We start from the raw sequence: 15,491 nt of genomic DNA, 5'->3' as shown, positions 1-15,491 counted from the left end.
ATCCTTTTGACATGTGCAAGAAATTTTATTTTGAAATGTTCTAGGGAATTTAAGTTAGTTGATAAATAAAAGAAAGAATTGGGCAGTGGAGAAGCTGAGGAAAAATCCATAACAAAGTATGATAAATACAATAGTTCGCACAACCAAGCATCCACCTTGCTTATTTTATCTGAAACGCAAAATTATTTATCCTGTGTCCCAGACTCGCTGACCTGAAAAGAAGGATCTCAATGGAGAGACATACAAGGCGCACTCTAGACAAGGAAATTCGGAAGATACCAGAGGTTGCTGTCTAAGATGGAAGCCCTCCTGGAGAAACCGAGGAAATCCCCGACATGCTGTTAACAGTGAGCAATCTTTATGCGTGTCTATAACTATAATGAGAATTTAATTAGAAGTAGTGTACTAACTTTAAATAGTATCAAAAAAATTAACCCGATAAATAGGACTTTAGTTGACGATCATAAATAAAGTACATGCATAAAAAAGGAATGAGGAAGTTATTTTATTTTGGTATCAATTAGTTAAGTAGCTCTAGGTCCTGATAGTATTTCTCCAACTGTGCTCTTAAGCTTGCTAATGTTCTGTGTAGGCTCTTTACGCTTTCTTATTCCACTGGTGTTTTTTCCTTCTTCTAGGATATTTGCTCATATCCAGCCAATCCTTAAAAAGGGTGACAAATACTTCCCATCCAATTGTCGTCCCATTGCACTTATACTCTTTCTAAAGAAATAAAAAAACTCCATTAACTATCAACTCCTAAACTATCTAATGACAGTGATAAAGTTGATGAAGCGTTTCCCACCTCTCCAAGAAAACATTCAGAACAGACAGATCCCAATGCTTTTGAAAAGTTGAGAACTCTTCTGAAGCCAATTCTAGTCACGGATACACAGTTGGTAACCGAACTAGATTAGTTAAAAGATCCTCACACGAGTATGTCGGAGAATGTAGTTGCAAAACTCGAACATCAACTTAAAATGAGAACAGAAAATTATACCACCGTCTCTGCTACCATGGTTGTGATTGTCAACATTTCCGAACTAGTGATGTCAAGGGTTAACTACATTGAGAAGGAATTAGTGAACCTCCAGGACACCTTTCTAAAATCCAGATTATTTCTAAAATAGAATTCGGATTCAATATGATGAAAGCGTACATCGCAGAACTGCAAGATAATGTCACAATACTGCGCCGGTGTAACAAAGACATTAAGCTTATACTCCTACATCTACAACAAGATCCAACTGAATAAGTCCGAGGATACTGGGAAGCTCACCAACCTACTGAAAGCGCAGAATCTTATTCAGAGCTATCAAAACTATGAAGAGAATAATATCGTGTTAATTTGTCCCGACTGTAAAAGGAAATCTAGTCATGTTCTCTCACCCACAAATACATATCCAGAAGAAATGATACCACCGAGTGTTCAATCAGCATCGCTCATCAGGCCCAATCTAATTGTCTCCAACAGCCTCCTTCAACTGGCAAGAATGAGCACAAATCATCCCAAAGACGACATCATTCACGCTCCTTGAATGTCATCTTCCAATCAGAAACAATGAATATCACTCCCCAAGCAGGAACAATATCACACCATTTCAGGAACAACTGAATGCAGCTGATAAGAGTTATCAATACAATCATGGATCTCCCTTGCAAAGGGAAACAGCATCTGAACTCCTGATCTCCTCTCACCTCTCCTCACATAAACCACAGCGGACAGTACCACTCATATTATACAATCTCAGAAACATAACTTATCCGTCCAAGTCTCAGAATTCAGCCGATGTGCCACATATACAAACGTTCTCAAATCTAGTCTCTCGACCGTCCAAACACCGAAGGAACACCGCTAAGCAGACCCAGCTGAGCGGTCCTGAGGGAGAGGAAGCTGAACCAATTCGAGGTTCCGGTGCCATCATCATCAGCCATTTTCAATCCACTGCAGGATGAAGACCTCTCCAGCAACTTTCCAGTTTCTTCTGTTTTGTGCAATGGCCATCCATTTACTCCCCACAAACTCATGAATTTCATCTGTCCATCTCTGTCGTTGTCTTCCAGGTTTCTTCTAGCTCCTCTTGGGTACCATTCTGTTATTCTCTTAGTCCATCTGTCATCATGTCTTCGAGCTATGTGTCCTGCCCAAAACCATTTTAGTTCTTTAGTTTTGATAAGAATGTCCTTTACTTGTGTTTGCTGCCTAAGCCATGTGTTTCTCTTCTTATCTAACAGTCTGATTTCCAATATAATTCGTTCCATTCTTTGCTGTGTCGTTCTCAGCTTCTCTTCCATTCTTTTGGTGAGTGACCAAGTTTCACTTCCATAAGTCATAGTGAATAGTATACATTAATTCATTATTTTACGTTTCAGACAAATTGGGATATTTCTCCTCAGTATGTGACTATAGAGAGTATAAATTCCATTCTCTAAGGCACTGGATGCATCCTATCGACCAAGACGGATTCCGAAGTATCCTCCTCATAGCAAAACATCCCGAAATTCTCCGTCTCACCGCCACATAGAAAGAACCACCCAGCAGGGACCTCAAAAATATCCTAAAACGAAGCCTTTATTATTATATTAAGGTTCTCCGTAAATGATTACATATACCCGTTTATGTATTATGTCTTTAATGTGTGTTCTCTGGTCGATTTGCATGTTTTGCTGGACGAAAAAACCTTGGTATCTACGCCTCAGTCCCACTAACTCAGCCATGGAGTGAAAAAAGCCCATTAACGTTCCTCGCGTCATCGAGGGATTCGAACCCGGGCCTTTTCGCCCAGTGTGGGGAGGACGGTGACGATACCACTGTGCTATCGCGCAGACAACAGGAAGCCATTAATTGAAGGTAAGCAAAAATGCATTAAAAAAAACCAAGAAACCACATCAGAAAAGCCGAACTACAATAAGCCCACGGTCGGGACCGCTAACCCATCCAAAATCCATACGATTCAGCTAAAAATCTTATCATGTAAACGATCAATATTTCGGCCAACTTACTCTACAGACAACAAAAGAACAGATGGTCTTATTTGAATGAAGATTTAGGTACAGACGCAGATGTTACTAGGCTCTCCTCAAAACAACCACACTATGCATCATTCAATATCACGACTGCGTAATCCAATTACAAATTAATCAGCCTGGCCTGAGGCACTTGTAAAACATTTCTACTCTTTCAAGCGTCCCTCCACCAGGAGGCAGCATCTACAGCATTTTTAAAACCATAACAAGGGAAGGGAAAAACTGATTCAGACCAGCCATCAAGTTAAATAACGGAGAAGAACATTCGGGTAACAGGGAACTGAACCTTTTACAAGGTCCGAACAGTCTCATAGAAGCTAGCCGGCGACATGATAACTTGCCAGCAACTCCCGAAGGACATATGAAGATAAAAGTGAGGATTATCTCCAGAAAGAAACGTAGACGATGTATGAAGGCCGCTAGACTTCAAACAAGGATATATATTAAAACTTCTAAGATGTGCACGATACTCTATCAAAACGCTAGAAGCCTGAGAAGTAAACGTCAGACATTGTAAATCCTTCTCCTATCACGAAATATGAATTCATATACGTTACTGAGACTTGGCTGTCCCCCAATGAAGAGGACCTCGCATTCTATCAACCTACCTGCTTCTCTTGATTTTTGCATCCAGAGAACAAAGAACAGGTTGTAGTGAAGACATTCTCTACAACAAGCGCAAATTTACACTGGCTAACTCAGTCACCCTGAAAATATACCAGTTTGAAGCTGCAGGGGTCACACTCAGCATACAAGCAACAGACTCGATGTATGCACAGTCTGCATACCCCTAACCTCAGTTAAGAACACAAAGTCTTCAACTGGATCATTAATCAATGCCACCCCAAGGTATCATTACTTGTTTGTGTGTGTAGACTTAAATATTAGCTCTGGCTAACATAGTCTTCGCAGGTTATTATCCTCCAATCTGGCTGCAGTACGGCTGAACTCTTCAGAATTATGTCCCTTCTAGAGGCACTAACCTGTTAGCGCCCCTAACCTGTTAAATGCCTAATTTATGCAACAGACACCCTCATCTTTCACAGCCAACCAGAACTAGCCTTCATGTCAGACCATTTACCAATAGCCCTCTTACTACCAGTCACATCCAAGGCATCACGGCAACATCAGGAACCAGTTAAGAAGACCGTGATAAGCCATTCTCTCCTAAATCCATAGAAATGCTGCAATGCAGCATTTCTGTGGATTAAACAGCATTTCATGCAAACTGGAAAGCCACGTCAGACCCGCTAGACAGGATAGCATACTCAAGAACCCGTTCTCAGTTCAATAGGAGTATATCTAAAGTCATAAAAACATACATCAATAAACAACATTGGAAAGACACCGTTTAAGACAAGGCAGAATGGTGTGCCCCAACAACTTAACCCGATCGAGTTGCTTGACTACATCACAAGATTTAAGCCAAAGTGTGTATTAGCTTTAAGAACCTACATAACAGTTGTCAGCGAGATACCTTCACATCCATCATCGTATCAAAAAGAAAGCTAATCCAGAACATCAATGACATCCAAAAACGTCATGTACTGAATATGATGGGATCCCACAATTTATCTTAAAGAGCATCATGCATATGCTCCTAGGGATCCTAAATGGTATCCTTATCCTCGCCACTCAAAGCTTCCCAAAGGCCTGGAACCAATATAGCACGGCCAATTCCCAAAACAAAAGGAGCAGTTACAGAGTTACGACCAATAATAAAAGCCTCATGTATCCTCAGTTAAAGATTAGTGCCTTCTACCCATCTTAACTAATTAGGTTCTGCCATGTGATTCTTCCTATATATATTATGCATTGAAACGTAAGTCCACCATTACCAACCTACTGGCAATCACCAACACCATTCTGGAGGCGCTACAAGATAGGGCTAATATAGCAATTGTTTACCTAGATATTCAGTCGCATTCGACTGAAATGACGTCAGTCCCCTCCTCCAGTTGTGCAAGGAAGTATACAAGATCAAGGGCAATATTCTAGAATTCTTAAAGTCGCGTCTAACGACTAGGGTTCTTCATCTGACAGTGAATGAAAGAAAAAATCTTTCGCAAGGAAAGTTAGTGTTGGTGTTCTTCAAAGCGGAGTTCTATCAGGGCTGCTTTTTATGGCTGCAAATCCACCCATTCCTGTGCCAGAAAACGAAATTCATTAGCAACGCAGATGCTTTTAAGCTCCTCCATCGTATCCGCGAGACAGATAGACCTAATACTGCTTCCGAAACTATTGGCAACAGCCTAAAGAACCTAATTACACACCTAGCACAGTTCTCTATAAAGATAAATCCATATATAAATTTGCACAAATGTGTACTCACTATGGAAGCTTGGCGCCTCCGTAGCCAGGTGGGCAGGAGCAGCAGTGCGTAGCACACGCTTCTTGATTAGACCAGGGTTCGAGCCAGTGACCACCAAATACGGAGGATGCGGAAAGGTCAGGGAATGACCACCGCATATCTCCGGAGCAATATGGCCTTAGTTGCTAATGCTCCTAAAAACCAAATAACAACATCCAGCTCAGCTAAACCTGGAAATCCTTGGAATGCCCGTCCCTGCAGTAACCAAGCCCAGAGATATCGGAATCATCTTTGACTCTAAACTCAGCTTTAAACACCATTTTGCAGATAGTCACAAAAAGGTCTGTAAGTCCAGATGGCTTACCAAGCAACACCTTCTTCATGTCATCGAGTGTGAAAACACGCTTGAGTACAGTACATCTACCGGTTTCTTCAGCCAGTCATCACCTATGGATCTGAAATCTGGGCGTCGGCAACGAAAACCACGCTAAAACCCATCTCATCTGGAGGAGTACTGGCTGTTTCTTTGGATCCTCTTCAAGCATAAACTTCCAACCCTCACACACTTCAGAAATAACAAAACTAATAAATTTCAGAAAAGTTTCAGAACGCATCTTCGTCTACACACAACAATTAAAAAATATAGCGGGCGAAATAAATATGCCAAGTTTTTGGTAGATGTGTAATTGGAGAATCATCCCAAAACCCCTAAGAGCCCTCCTTTCTCTTCAGTCTGTGGCTTGGAGGATCGGGAAAGTCGACAGGTTCCTGCCTATCTGCCTATGGAGGTGCTCCAAAACGTTCAGCAGATGGATGCAGACTTCTTTGAGGACAAATATACAGAAGACGTGTAATCAGTGAACGGTTTTCGTCTTCAGCTGAGTAACTGTCAATGTTATCACATTGTCAGTTACTCAGCTAAAAAAAAAAACCTTGTAAATACTTATCCTCTGTAAATAACTTGTGATAAATCGTGTTAATGTTTTTATTATGTAAAACCCCTAGCATTGGTGCTGTTATGAGTATTGCATCAATCCTCCACGTAAAGCCTTATTTCTATTCGCTAACTGTAATAAAGATATTAATAACAACAATAATAGTATGGATTCCGTCAGCGTCGATCCACTGGGGATATTCTGGATTATATTACTCATCTATGGACAATGACAAATTCGATGGAAAACTTTGGTGAAACTCAAACAGTTGCTCTTGAGATTTCTAAGGCTTTTGATTGTGTTTGGCGTAAAGGCTTTCTAAAGGAGTTTCCATCTTATGGTCTGGCGACTTTTTTTTTTTTTTTTTTTTTTTTCTTTGTAATTGTGTATCAAGTTTTTTCTCTTCTTCCCGCTCATTAAGTTATGATATCGTCTAACTTTTCCACTAATGCTGGTACTCTCCAAGGCTCAGTTCTTTCTCCAAACCTTCTTCTCTTGTATATTAATGACCGTTCTTCCATTGACTGGAAATCCTGTCCATAGTTTCGCTGATGATTGCGCAATGATTCCACCTTCCAGTTTGAGAAACCTTGCCTTGCACAAACGGCTTAAACTTCTTGAATATTCACTAACAATTCCTCAAATGCTGAACTCTAGGTAATTCTTCAATGGAGAAAAGATAACTTAATTAATTTCAATCATTCTAGAAGTAAGTCCTGTCTGATGTCTAGCAAAAAGAATTCTTCTGCTCCTATGCTCATCTTCGACGACACTCAGATTTCTAGACAAGATCACATATTTCTATTAGGGATTCCTCTGATTTCTAATCTCTCTTTGGTATAAGCACATCTCAAAATTGCTTCCGCTGCATCTAAAAAGCTTGGTTTTCGCTTTCGGCGTTACGTTTCTTCTTAACAACCGCCCACTTTGTACAAATGTCAAATACGCCCGCCCTACTGTTCCTACATCTGGGATGCCTCTAAACATCTTTCAAACTTCTGGACTATTTAAAAGAGAGCAGCAGGTTAATTAATGACTCGTTTCTTATAAAGTCTTCTCAATTTCTGTCTCACAGACGTTCGGTTTCGAATGCACGGCTTTCTATAGATACTCCCATGGACACTGTTTTTCTGAATTGGAATCTGTAATTCTCCCGCTCTCTTCCAAACCAGTGCCACAACCAATCAGCATCCATTCACTGTCCAACTCCAAACTCACAGAACAAAATTTTCTCCTCCTCCTCACTATTTCCTTCTACCTCCTCCCTTCTAACACATGCAAGGATGGGGTTTTCCTCTGGAAAAACTTTCCTTGCAATCACAATCTACAGAAATTCAAGTGCAATATCAACACGTATCTTCTTTCTTCTCAACCTGAATCTATGCACAGTACTAAGTACTATAGGGTCTAATACCTTTCATGTTTGGTGTTTTCATAAAGAAATTAAGCGAATATGAATTGGAATGTTGAATGTAATTGTTGCAATTAATTAAAGTAAAAGAAAATTAAACTATATTCATAAAATCTTTTGATTTCTAATATGGCTTCCAATCTAATGTGTTGTTAATGTGGTTGATGACATTTTTATCATAAACGTGTGGTAACAGAGGTGTTAAAGTATAAAGGGAACTTGGGATTACTTTAGGGAAAATACAAAGTCTAGAAGAATTTGATTGTGAATTCAATGGTAATTTAGACTGTGAGGACTAGTCTGATGGATGCCAAATTTCGATTTAATAAGCGATATGTTAGGTTGAGAACCATCTACGCGTACGGGTTTTCAAAGTTTCCACTTTAGATCAATATCCATTCAATGTTTTAAACAACTTGTACCATTGTAAATATTTGATTAGGATCTTAATTAATAAAGTTTTGTTTATTGTAAATAAATTTTGTATTCATCATTGAATGCCTATTACTGAAAAAAACATTGTTCAAAGACAAAACGCCTCTAAGGCTCTGGAACATAAGATACATACAAGTGTGTAGTTAGATGTGTAGTATCTCAGTGCTCGATGAGAGGCGAGCTGTTAGACAGAACATTTGGTTAACATCCGTGTCGGAAATGAGGAGGATATAAAACGAATTTCCAGCGCAGAAATAAATAAATACGAAAAATATATATACTGTACTGTATCCACAATAGAATTGTACACTGGATTGGCTTTTCATTAGCGACTTCCCAAATTGTATCATAAACCTGTGTATGAATCTGTAAATCGTACTGTAGTTTGGTGGGATTGCCCAACGTTGGCTGGGTTAAATAAATAAATAATTCCATTGTAATGAATGGACTGACTGCGACGCTGGTGAAGGCTCAAAGTGGGGAACGGTTGACATATAAGCTTGTAGTTCTCACAAGAACAGCTTTTGAGTGTCTGCGAGGAAGAATGGGTTGGTGTCGAGATCTTTCCGACTTCGAAAGTAGAATGATTTTTAGGGGTAAGACGTGCAGGCTCCAGTATCTCGACAAGATCACATTGACAGTTACGTGATTCCGTTCTGTGGTGTCACGACTGACTGGCTCAATAGCAGTCGAACAAGGATAAAGGTTATACGTAGAACAACCACAGGTGCTCGACCCCCAGTGGTAAGCGTCGTGTGTCTCGTCTCGTAACACAGCAGCGACCCAATAACAACGTAGTATTAGCAAGACCAATATTCACGTGGACTATGCGGCGGCGGGCCGTGTAGGTTGTGGCAGTCGACGGCCGGCACAGAAACCCATGCTCACTGTGAGACACATGAAACTGCGCCTTGCATGGGCACATCTGTGAGTGCGTCATCTGTCATATAGTGCCAGTGTCTCGAGAGGCTGTCTTCAAGGTTCGGTTTTGGGACCTCTCTTTTGGAATGCAGTTTTAGATCAGTGGCTTGTTAAGGAGAGTACAGAGTTTGCTAAGATCGCCTATGCTGATGACCTTGTGATTGGAGTTTCTGGGCACTCCAGGCTTATATTGGAAAGAAAAATACAGTCAGTTTTAGATGATTTAATGCAGTGGGCCAATTTGAACAAATTGAAGATCTCTGCAAGTAAGACCTGTTTTATGGTTTTTAAGAAACAATTTTATTACGGCAGACCTCCAGGAGTTCTTTTAGGTGGAGTTCAAATTCCTTATGTTGCTAAAACTAAGTATTTGGGATTAATCATAGATGACAAACTTTCCTTTTTACCACATGTTTCATACCTAAATGTAAAAGTAAGACACTTTACAGGCTCCATTGCTAGGATTTCTCGTAAGGAGTGGGGATTGAATAAGAGGGTGTTGTCATTGTACAAACTTTGTATTATAAGACTATTTTTCTCCAGATAGTGGCATATGCGGCTGTTGCTTGGTTTTCTGTGGTAACTAAAACTAGGATTCGATCGAAACATTTATCGCTTCAGCGCTCTATGTTATTAACTTAATAAAGAAAGTACCTAGAACAGCATCTACAAACTCCCTACATGTAATTGCTGGTACCATGCCATTGGATTTATTTATTGTCTACAGAGGGTTTTTGTACAAATTGAAAAAGGGTACACCAATAACGTTTTTGGATATTACAATCGATTTGGAGAATAATATTAAAGAAGAAAAACAACGAATATGGAACAAATTAATGGATTTATGGCAGACCAGATGGGAAAGTGGTGATGTTGGAGCTGTGACGAGGAAATATATTCCCCAGGTGAACTATGTATTGTCAAAAACCGTGGCATCTTGATTTACGCCTTCTATGTACACTTCTTATTTCTTAACAGGACACGGTTCATTTAGGGCCAAATTATATGAGAGAGGGTTGGAGACAGATCCTTTCTGTACATGTGGCGAACAGGAGACTTGGATGCATGTAATTTTTTTATGTCGGGAGTATGAAGACCAAAGGCGGATTTTGATGGCGCATATTCCTGACATCATTTGATACAGTGCATTTGCTTATTGCAAATCGTGATTGTTTTAATTTATTTCAGGAGTTTTCAGCTGCTGTTTTTGCAAGAAGAACTGTTCTCAGAGCCTTTCTTGAGAGGCAAACCTAGTGACTTAATTGTCTTCATGGAGTTTCACTATTTGTTTCTACCTCTGGCTAGCAGGTGGGTACTGGACCTGATTCATGGTGTTGGGTCTGGTGCTCTGGTTAGTTGTCTTTTGTGCTGCGATCATGAATATGTACCCTATTCTGGATTCTGGGGTGCTGGATCTGATTCACTGCGTCGGGTCTGGTGGTCTAAAGGTTCTATTATCCATGGCCTAAAGTTGGAGATTTGCTGGATAGTACCGTTATTGGTTTTGGAGGTTCCAGTGCATGTGAAACAGCAACTGAGGAAATATTCAGTTGAACTGTGATTTTTGAAGTTTATAGTTGTGCCATCCAGACTATTGAATATTATTGTTGTTTTATTATTATATATATATATATATATATTTTTTTTTTTTTTTTTTTTTTTCCCTGCTGGCTCCCTGGTACGGGCAACCCGGGGCGCGGGATTGCTGGCACTCACTGGTTTGCACTACCTCCAGTGGGTGCGGGATTTCATGTGCGAATTGCGCTACAGTAAAATCAGATTCAGGTAATTTAACATACTTTTTCAATTGCTTTGTAAAGACTACATATTTCCAAGTTCTCAAGGTATATTTGGGCTTATGCCTGGGAGCTACCCTGAATAAGAACACACTTGCGCACACACACACACACACACACACGAGAGTTTAATGTTTGTCAGAGCATATAATTATATGTAAATATATCTTGTATATAAATCATGTATATACTTTTATGTACATAATGTTGAGACTATATTGTGTGTAATTAATAAATGAATGAAAAAATAAAATGGGCACATCAGTACCAACACTGGACCACTGACGTGTGGAAATCTGTTACTTGGATTAATCCCGTTTTCAATTCTATCATGCTGATGGATGTATCCGCATTTGGAGAAAGCATTATGAGGCCATGGCACCTGCATGCGCTGTTGGCGTTCGGCAGGCTGAAGGAAGTGGTGTTATGGTTTTGGGACTATTCTCGTGTCATGCTTGGGTCCTTTGATCGCCGTTAATCAATGGCTCGATGGGAACGCTTACCTTTCTATCGTCGCTGATACAAGTACACCCTTTCATGATGACAATGTATTCAGACAACTCCAGCTTCTATCAGCAAGCCAACGCGCCAATCCACAAGGCTCGGCAGGTTGCTAACTAGTTTCAGGAACATGACAATGAATTCTCCGTCCTCCCATTGCCGTCCAACTTACTGATCTCAACCCAGTTCAGCATGTTTGGGACCTATTGGAAAAGGACATTCGCTGCTATGCCCATCCACCTGAAAATGTGCATTACTGGACACGTTGTGCAACGCATGTGTAGACCCCCCCTCACACACCACACACACACACACACACACACAAGACATCTTGAAACATCTTGCAGTGGCCATGCCAAAAGTGTATGGGCTGTATTACAGGCAAAAGGTGACCCACGAGGTATTAATGTACCTAATGCTAATGGTAGGTGCTGCTAAAGCAAAGCCAACTCGTTGCATTGATTGTACCGTTCTGGTTATTGTTTTGCAGGTCGATCTTCACTGCTCACAGATGGGAATCCCGCCATGGAGTCTCTCCGGTTGTAAACTGTGTATGTGGTCTAAGGTCAGTTTAGGGGTTTCTGAAAGGAAAAAAACAGTACCCGAAGGGAGGGGGAACTTACAATCGTGATATAGGATTTAAAAACTAGGTACTCAGAAAAATCCCAACTCAGTAAGCCAGATATGTTTAAGCGCTCTTCACTCATCAGAATTCCTAATTTTAAATAAACCACAATCATGTTTAACCGTTGATGGTGAATTTATAATCAACGTGGAAAAAGAAAACACGTAAAAGAGAACTCATATTTTGATCGATGCAAGGACAAGTGCTGAATGTGAAATATTCGCATTACGAGGAAATCTCCCCTATCATCGTCCCTTTGGTTTTCTCACCCGAGCGGGTAATTTCTGTCCCTATTTCTAAACCATCCAGAACATTCCAGTTCTATCGAGTACCTAGTGTGCTTTTCGACAAGAGGTTGCGCAACCCGACCACAATAATAGAACGCAAAGCCAGGCCACGAGGGTGGTGCTTCCGTAGTCAAAGTGAAAACCCTCGATGCTTACTCATAGCGAAATATCGTCCCACTTTTAGCAATTCTTAATGTAAACGAACATCTCAAAGGGTGTGTATTTTATCTTCGAAATGCACAGGTGTGCGTAGGTTAGCCGTTCCTCCTGATTTTGTCCGAAAGTCGAGGAGTGAATGCATTTCGCTTCCCGATCACTATTCTGGACCAGCGTTCGAAGTCAGTATGAAATGAGATAACCTGTTTTTGCTTCCGATTATTTCTTTTCTTTTTTTCCTGCCACATAATCTCGACACCGGCGTCATACACATACTTTTACTTGTACTAGGCCATAACGAGCGAGCGAATATTTACGGATAAGTTGTTGACATGTCTTGGTAACTTTCCTCGGTGATATCGCTGGCACGATACGGGCGCCTCCTAGCGGAAATCTCGTAATGAGGCCAGTCTACCGTTACACATGGAGTCATTGCCCCTCCACTCTGGTTAGCAGATCCAATACTACGCGCGTGTGCGTCTTATGATGTTCGTGTGTGACCCGACTTTTTTGTTAACGGATCCTGATTGTTTACCCTTTCGTCCATCCACCTTACTGGAGGATACGGATCGGAGCGGAATAGGCGAAATGTGTCGGACGTCGAGACCGCTGCGGGAGAGTGGACGGCTGCGTTTACCCGCCGGCGCTGCAGTAAGTAGCCATGTGATACCCGTTGTATGTGTGCGCGCGTGTGTGTGTGTGTGGTTTTATGACGCAATGCATCCTGTTGAACGGGACCTATATTTAGGGTGGTTGTTTGCTCGCTCGCGCTGCACCGCTACCAAACACGTTGGCCGTGTTTATGGCGACTGTATCAGTGAGACGGCAATAATGGATTCGTACATTGGTCGCTGCATAACGGTTAGTTGGTCGATAAGAAATCTTGCAGTCCCTTTCTGGGTAATGTTATTTTTATTCGAAAAAGTGTGTTCGGAATTTGAAAAGCACATCCATCCCATCGTGTTTATATACGGGATACTGCATATGTACCTCAATGCACTTACCGATACACACTCAGTGCAGAACATAGCGTGTCCTTCCATCGATGTCCTCAACAATCTTGTCCAAACGGAATCAGCTGTTTGCAACTCTCCTCTGCAATAAATGGAGACTACGAAGCCCCGTATTATTGCGTTTCTATGTGCCGGTTCGATTCTGAATTTAGCCTGAACTCCGACGTCAGACCTCTCTTTGACCTTCAAAGAGTTTCGTGCGATCTCAGTGAAGCCGACTGTTGTCTGTGGTGAAATAAATAACCCATCGCGTACTTAGTTTCTTGTTCAGCGAATACGCCACCAAGTTCGTCCCAATCGATTCTGGATATGCGAACTAAAGGGAGAAAGGTTGTTGGCATCTCTGCCTATTTTACGACGAGTATTGATCGACTCGCTTTCTGCACTTTACTTCCTCCTTCCATCACTTAGTTTTATCACAAGGGAATCACAATGTTTCACTCCTGTGGAAACTGCTGCTCTTTTTCTATCCTTTTGGTATCTTTCTCGAAGAAGCTGCTGTTTTGTCTGTTATTACCGATTAACTTAATACGCTGCAGAAAACTTGTAAATAGAAGAAAAAAAAAAAGACGTAGCAACTTAGAAAGAAATGTATGCGGCAGTGATAGAAAATGTCTTTCGATACTATTTTGGAAAACTTCGTTTAATTTTAAGTTATTTTTGCGTAAGATTTAAAGCCTAAATTAATAGCTTAATTAATGGGTAGTGTTGTGTGCTAGCAATAACTTGGAAAATGTGGGAGATGAATATTTTGTGTGAATTTGAAAGTCAGGACCATTTTTTGTTGCTTCAAAATCATGCACACAGTTTTCAGTATTTTTTAAACTTAGGGAGTCAATATCAACGGTATATTTTCTGTTTCTTTGTACATTTTAGAAGCAATATCTTGTGTATTCTCCAAGAAAGTTTGCCATTGCTTGGAGTTACGTCATCATTGACCACTTCCTTCTCCAGCGCTACTTTAAAAGTGAACCAGAATTAATTGACGTTCGAAGACAACTTCTCAAAGATTATCACTTATAATCTACCAAACGCATGCGGTTTCTTTTGAGAAGTTGTAATGAGATCATGAGAGGGGAAGAATCAGTGTTAGGTTAATGTAACTATTACACGACAATGAATTCTTGCAGCTGAGGTTTCATTTGGATGTTTTATTTGTCTTTTCCCTCTAAGAAAAGTTTTGTGGAAGACCAAAACAATTTAAGGAATAGTTATATTTGAATTTTCTGATATGCATCTGCGACTTTGTTGCTCAATTTTTTCTGATTCAATTGTCATTGCCGAACACAAAATTCAATGATGTGTCTTTCTTACGTTTCATACCGGAAGAACTTCACTGAAACATGTAGAGGAACGAAAAGTTTTAAAAAATGTTCTGTAAAATTTATTTCTACATAAAGTACACAACCACAGGGTAGTTATAAAGCCCTTTCCTCCTCTTAAAAATTAACAACTCGAAAACGATGAGTCGTATTGAAAAGCGTATACATGGGATTTTTTTTTTCTTTAAAAGATCAGTTTTGATATTTGACCACTGGAAGTGGACTCAGTGATTTATTGACTCCAATAAACAAATCAGCTTTTGCGTTCGTTATAAAAAGGATTGACTCTGGAATCTGATCATTCGAGTGTTGGTTCTTCGCCGTCAAGATAAAAAAAAGCTTGCATCTGTAGCAGGTCTACTAAGTTCTTAAGTAACAAAGTCCAATTTGGTTTGTTTGAAAATTTTACCTAAAGATAAAGCACTTTTAATTAAAAGAGTGGCGAAAAGAATATTTAAAAGTCATGCTATTGCTGTCCACAGAGCGTATGAAAGACAGATCTCAAGGTTTTTGTACGACAAGAACAATATTAGATAGTATAAGGCATTTTGAATAAGGCTACGTGAGTTTAGAATTGGTAGTCAGCCAGCATCAAAAGAAGTGATTCAAAGAATTGATGAGGTGCAACAGCAACTAACCCAATCAAATTCTTCATTTGATCGGGCTTGTTGTTGAGATTATAAAATCAAACATCTGCATTTAAATTACAAGCCTATTAATGCAGTGGTGATTTCGACCGGTTCATGATTAA

At 40.2% G+C, this 15,491-nt stretch overlaps 1 protein-coding gene and 1 long non-coding RNA gene across 2 annotated transcripts in view; one reads left to right on the top strand and one right to left on the bottom strand.

The window, feature by feature from the left end:
• LOC150089568 (uncharacterized) overlaps positions 1-15,491 on the bottom strand; it is a 308,906-nt gene that overhangs the window by 65,234 nt on the left and 228,181 nt on the right. The window lies entirely within an intron of this gene.
• The window catches only part of LOC150089567 (uncharacterized), a 366,068-nt gene continuing 363,472 nt past the window's right edge, over positions 12,896-15,491 (top strand). The window contains exon 1 of the mRNA XM_090389544.1: positions 12,896-13,056. The gene's annotated coding sequence lies outside the window, so the exon portion shown is untranslated. The remainder of the gene's footprint in view (positions 13,057-15,491) is intronic.

Source organism: Mastigoproctus giganteus, chromosome 2, assembly GCF_048544385.1.
Source record: "Mastigoproctus giganteus isolate SK-2022 chromosome 2, ASM4854438v1, whole genome shotgun sequence".
Taxonomy (NCBI): Eukaryota; Metazoa; Arthropoda; class Arachnida; order Uropygi; family Thelyphonidae; genus Mastigoproctus; species Mastigoproctus giganteus.
The sequence above is the reverse complement of the archived record's forward strand: the minus strand, read 5'-3'. Positions and strand labels throughout refer to the sequence as shown.